We start from the raw sequence: 7,099 nt of genomic DNA, 5'->3' as shown, positions 1-7,099 counted from the left end.
CGACCAATTAGATATTCGAATTATCTAAATTCAATTTGATTATGTCGAATCTTGAATTTGAAATCAGACTTTTGACTACCATTGACACCCTATAAATTGTTTATAAGATATAATTTGGTTCAAAACCCTAGCTTTTTCAACATAATCATTTTTATAAAGGTTTTATTATCAAAATTGAACTTTTAAGTTATTATTATCATAGATAATTATAGGTCTCATGTATAATTAGGCTAAACCTTATTTTCATTGTCGTATGGAAATGATTAATAATCAATTTGCGTATGAAAATGATTAATAATCCATACTTAAGATCATGTCAGCTTACTTTACATTGATTTCCAACTCCTTTGAAGTTTTTGTTTTTTAATTAAAAGAAAAATAAAATATCAAACATGGGGCTATTTAGGTCATGTTTGGTTTCTTGCTATGACTCCTATGAGCCACATTCTTTCAATTCATATTCATTTTAGGCATGAATGAACAACATGAGAAAGTTTGGTTACAAAATTATTGTCATGGGTCTCATTCTTTCTAAAAAGGAAGATGAGCCCATGACACAAAAATTTAGATAATCTTGGCATGAAAATAGGGGTGCACATGAGTCATATCATGATCTGATCCGGGGTCCGATTATATTTTGTCGAATTTGGGTCACCCTTAATTGGATCGGATTTGGATCACCCCCAATCCGATTCAAGAAGATCCGATCTGGTATATATCATAGATTTATTAATATAAATATATATGTGTAATACATATATATATATGTCATTTATTTATTTATAAATATATTTTTTATATTATATTTTATAAATTTGTTATATTATTTATTTTTTTATAAAAAACATGTATATATGATGAAAATAATTAAAAAATAATTATATTTTTTATTTTTGTAAATTAGTATATTTATTATTTTTTAATAATTTATTAGATTTTAAAGAATACAAGTTGGATTAGATCATATCCGACTTATCGATAAGATTAAAATTCAAATTGGGTCCTATCAGATCCGATCGGATCTGACGTGAACAGTGCCAGATCGGATTCGAATCCAATCCGATCCGTTTGCATCCCTACATGAAAAATAATAATGCCCCTTATTGCTCATTTTCATTCTTTGAAGAAGCTTTATATCAGTGGTCATTACCTGCTGGCATAGATTTTTACTCGTGGACGGGGCAATGGTTAACTATCTATCTGTTATTGCTGTTGTGGAAATTTATGCCAATGGACATTGACCATTAGGCATCTATTATGCATCAGTTTGGAAACCTAGGTTGATTGTTTATAACAATGCTTTCGAACCGTCGTTGACTTAGATGGTTAGACCTTTCGGACCAGAAACCATTCAAGCAACCAGTTCCGTTTTACCCCAAACCTGATCTTTGGTAAAAAATCATTGAATTAGTCAATGAAACTGTTGACCCAGAAGGTTTGACCATTGAACTGTTTGACCAGGAGAACGGTTTGCGATTTATTAAGTAAGATGAAGAATGAAAAGAGAAGATCTCTCAGATTTCAGATCTACTAGAGAGAGAGAGAGAGAGATCAATTGAGGGTTGTGTGAGATAGTGAGAGATTTGGGAGAGTAGACTAGAGTCTAGATGATAGATCAGAGAGAGAGAGAGAGAAAGAGAGGAGGGGGGAGAGAGAGATCTGAGATTGAGAGAGATCTCAGATCTACTTTCATCGTCGTCACTATCACTATTGTTGCTGTAAGTCGCTGTCGTCATTGCCACCGTAGCCTACAAGTGACCTCCTCCTCCTCCTCCTCTTCTTCTTCTTCTTCTTCTTCTCTCTCTCTCTCTCTCTCTCTCTCTCTTCTAAACTCTCTCAGCCATCGACAACTTCTCACATCTCTCTCATTCTCAAATGGTCAAACCTTTTTTCTCTTGTATTTATGTTCATTTTACCCTAACATCCCAATCTATTGGGTAAGCACTAGTTATAATATTTAAACTGTTCGAACCGTTTGACCCGAACGGCTGAACCACTGACCTGGAAACCAATGGCCTGAACAGTTCATTTTTTGGGTTTGTTTTTAAAACCTTGTTTTATAACCATCAACATAGAATTTCTTTGAAGAATGAAAAAATAACATGGAGCACAATTATATAATGTTTTATTATATTTGTAACGAAGTGGGTTCGAAATTTAATATCATTCTTACAATGAAAATAATTCTTTAAAAAAACATTTGATTCTTGGTAATATTTCCTCATTTTGCCCATTTTACCCATTTTTCTTTATTTTACAATTTTATCATTGAAAAGAATGAATAAGAATAAGAGTTGAACCAAATATGGCCTTAAGTTCATTCACCAAGTTCGCTTACAATTATATAATGTTTTATTATAAGTTCACATTGTTATATGTTCGGAGTCGCTGAAAGGGAGCCAGGAACAATCTTATCTCCTTAGGCCTTGCCTTTGTAGAAAATCACGGATTTACTGAAAATATTTTACTCTTTCTTTATCATTCATGTAAATAAAAAAGTACAATGTTTCGGTCCATTTAATAGCTCAATGGGCTAAAAGCCTCGCCCATAGTTACTTTTATTTACCAGAATATACCAAGGAATTCCCAATGTTTTGAGTTATATTAATATTTGGGAATTATAATTTAGTTACTTTTGTCCTTCAAAAAACAATTCATTCATCATTAATTCATTTTTCTTTTTTATTAGAAAAGTGAATGTAATCAAACATGGGGCTTATTCACCCACAATGAATTCAATTCCCAAAATCAAACATGGGCATCTTTTAATAATTAAAATTAGTCCGTGCATCACATGGGTCTCTCTATTAGTAATTATAATTTTAATATACCTATATTTAAACTTGAGAAAGAACGATGAATAATCAAATTATGTGCTCAATACTTAACTTTTTTGAGTATCAAGCATCGACTCTTTGAACATTGCTATTTTATCATAAACAAAACACCCAATTTTTTTTGAACCATCTGTATGGTTCTGAAACATGCCGCACCCTAAAACTAATGTTCAAAGAGGTGTTCCACAATATAAAATGTTTTTGTTTTCATTTGCTTTTAAAACTGCCACATCAGCAAAAAATTAAAATGCATTTTAAACTGTATTTTTGTTTTCAAAAATAAAAATAAGTTATTTTGTTTCGAAAATCTTACTTTTTTTTTGGTAAATATGCTTTGAAACATCAAGGAGTTTTTAAAATAAAAACATATTTTGGAGTGTAAATCTAATATGGTGTGTTTCTGTGTAATACCTTTAAATTGGACACTTATGAGACTCATGTTAGTTTAGAATTTTCACAGTCGTTGGATAGATCTAGGGAGATTTATTCTGCCAATGCTGACACTGATGTGCCACCAAGTTGGTTGGGGTGACTTGTCTTAGCTGCCAGGGTGAGACCTGAGGTACACGCAGTGTGGGTTTTCTTGAAACCCTGGGACCAAAATTCCAGTATTGCCCTGGACCTTGGAGATAGATGGGCAAAATTGGAATGTTACACCTGACCCCTACACTCGATTATGATACTACACTAGGTGTCAGATTGGGTTGTATTTGATATGCCAATCAGTGAGATCCTTAGAGGGGATCAAACCTTGGGTATGTTGAGACAGTCCGAGAATTCATCTGAGTGGGTGATCATAGTGACAGGATCAACCCCTTTGTCGGACAAAGTGAATGATAGGAGATGCACTCTCTTTGATGGAAACCTAAATTGCCAGCAATTGATTTTAACGGTTGAAATTTGTTTTACAAAATATATTTATATAGAGATATACATATGTATGTATATATATATTATGATTTCAAAATGTTTGCAAAATGTTTTAATTCCCGGGATCTATGTGAGTAGAAAGTGCAACACTGTACCTCGTAGCCGAGGGAGAGGTCCTCTCTTGTCGAGTAGTGTATGATCATTAAGGGCTGAGAGGTTAAGTGTAAGACCATTTAGGGATAATAAACCTGATGGGTTAATCTCACATCTGCCCATAGTCCTTGGGCCTTCATAAGATGGTTGGACCAAAGGACCATTTAGTGTAAATGCTGGGCCCATTAAGAGCCCATACTGATGGACTTAGGGGTTCACTGTATTCAGTAGTGAATTCAGCTAGGACTTTGGAGACAAATGGGAAAAACTAGAAAGTTACACCTGATCCCTAGACTCGATTATGGTACTGCACTAGGTGTTGGATTGGGCTGTTTTTTATATGCCAATCAGTGAGATTCTTAGAGGAGGTCAAAACCTAGGTATGTTAGGACAGTTCGAGAATTCACCTAAGTGGATGATCATAGTGATAGGATCGGCCCCTTTGTCCGGCAAAGTGAATGATTGGGAAATGCACTCTCTCTGATGGAAACCTAAACTGCTGGCAATTGATATCAAATTTGTTGAGATTTGTTTTTGCAAATATATATATATATATTATGGTTTCACAAAATGTTTGCAAAATGTTTTAATTCCCGGGATCCATGTGAGTATAGAGTGCAACACTGTACCTTGCAGCCGAGGAAGAGGTCCTCTCTTGTCGGGCATTGTTTGATCATTATGAGCTGAGAGGTTAAGTGTAAGACCATTGAGGGTAATACTTGATGGGCTAATTTTTTGCATCTGCTCACAGTCCTTGGGTTTTTATAAGATGGCTTGACCCAATGACCATTTAGTGTAAATGTTGGGCCCATTAAGAGCCCATGGTGATGGACTCAAGGGTTCACTGTGTCCTATAGTGAATTCGGCCAGGCCTTGTAACAGAGGCTGGGTTGAACCCATGTGGCTGATGTATAGATCAATGTTTGGGTCCCATGCCATACAAGGATAACCAACTGGGCAGCAAATTGAGGGGCTAGTGAGCAGATAGACTTAATGGGCCTAAAGCCCAACGCGAACTGGCTTAATGAGATTAATTAAAAGATGGCTGTTCTGGGATTCAGATTAGCAGATAGGATAATGGATTATCCCTATCCACTCAAAGAGTTCAGATCCAAATAAAGATTTGGATAAGGAAACTTCTAATTAGATTAGGAAGGCTGATGTTTATCTGCAGATGAAATAGGGGATTATCCTTATCTCTTAAAGAGAATCTAGATCCGAATAAAAGATTTGGATTAGGAAACTCCTAATGGGATTAGGATAACCTCTCTTTAAGGCTATAAATAGAAGAGCAGAGCAAACCTCTAGATCATCTAATAGACTACTGAATTCTAGAGAGAGACAACATAGTTTGACTGCACTGTCTCATTCTCTCCTGCTCTTGCCGCCATACCGGTTCAATCTCCACCTGTGGGAGATTGATATTTCCTTTTGGTAGAAAAGGTAATATGAAGTCGTGCTCACTAGCCCTCCATCACATTCTTACTGAAGAATTCAGTTCTTGTTGAAGAGTCGTCCTGCTGATTCTGCTTCATCCTGCACCGTGTCATGTTCAGTGGAAGCAGTTTTTGGATTTTTTCTTGGGCGTGAACACCTTCATTGGAGGTTATTATTACTTCGTATTAGGTATATCCCTCCACTCCCTTTTGGTTTCAGATTTGGTCTGATTTGGTTTCAAGATTGATAATTGAAAATGCAGTTTTTTAAAATAGGGAATGTGATTCCCACACGGGAGAGAGATAAATTTTTGAAATTTTACCCAACCTTCCTGCAAGGTTCGGCCATCCATATGATGGATCTTTCATCCCTTCACAGACACGTGGCTTTTTCAAATTTAGACACATGGCCTTTTCTGAGAAGTTGTTATTAAAGCCCACTACCACCATTCAGATAAGTGGTTTTATCATTTTCTAGAAAGCTAGACATGTGGCAATTTTTGAGAAATTCCTACTAAAGCCCACAACCCACTACCAGGATACAGCCCCTCACCATTCAGACACATGGCCTTCTCATTTTTCTGAAAAGCTATAAACGTGGCATTTTCTAAGAAGTTGCCGCTAAAACCCACAACCCACTACCACCATTTTCAATCAATTCCTAAAAAATACAAAAGTGGTTATCCACAACCATTTATGCCTACGTTCTATCAATCTCAGTCAATCATTAACCCTCTACGTATCATAACAAAAGAAAACTATCTATATTCTAATAATTATTGAAAAACTATTTTTTGAAATTTTAATAATTATTTAAAATATTAATAAATATAAAATTAACATTATTGATTCCCCGTAATTAGTACAGGGTCATTCACTAGTATTTATGAAACATGATAGTCGATAAAATCATATTCAATAACACATATTTTTATTTTAGGAAAAATTTCCGATTAGTACCTTGTACTTTGGGCCTAGTGCCACTTTGGTCCCAAAACTTTAAAATATGACAATTCAGTACCTAAACTTTTAAAACATTACAATCCAATAATACCTATTGTTAGCTAGTCGTTAAGTAGCATTTGAAAAATACACAAATGCCTTCGAGTGTCATCTAATTTTCTTTATCAACCATCCAAACATTGACAAAAAATTAACAGTCTCAAATCCTTGCCTCTTCTATTCAAGAAAGTTGGGGTCACCCGAATGCCCACTCAAATGTGACCCCAACTTTCTTGAATGGAAAAGGCAAAGATTTGGGACTATTAATTTTTTGTCAATGTTTAGATGGTTGATAAAGAAAATAAAATAACACTTGAAGGGCATTTGTGTTTTTTTCAAATGCCACTTAACGGCTGGTTAACAGTTAGTTAACGACAGGTATTGGATTGTCACGTTTTAAAAGTTTGGGTACTGAATTGTTGCATTTTAAAGTTTGGGGACGAAAGTGGCACTAGGCCCAAAGTATAGGGTACTAATCGGGAATTTTTCCTTTATTTTAAAATTTCAAAATTGGAACTAAAAAAATCAAGGTTTTCGATTTGCTGTTGGCCCAGATGGTTAGATTGTTTGGCTCGGGAACTGTGTAGGCAACTAGTTCTGTTTTACCCCAAACTTGGTCCTTGGCAAAAAACCGTTGAATTGGTCAACGACTTGTTGACCTGGGCGGTTGAACCTTTGACTCATTTGGTGGTTTTGGTCGTTTTTGCCAGTGTTTAGAAAATCAGACTGGACCGATTGGTCGAACTGGTTTAATCGTGACCTGGGGCCCTGATCGGTTCGGTCACACCCCAATAATCGAAC

This window comes from Nelumbo nucifera, chromosome 1 (assembly GCF_055504915.1).
Source record: "Nelumbo nucifera cultivar China Antique chromosome 1, China Antique-T2T, whole genome shotgun sequence".
Lineage (NCBI taxonomy): Eukaryota > Viridiplantae > Streptophyta > Magnoliopsida > Proteales > Nelumbonaceae > Nelumbo > Nelumbo nucifera.
This window is presented reverse-complemented; position numbering follows the sequence as displayed.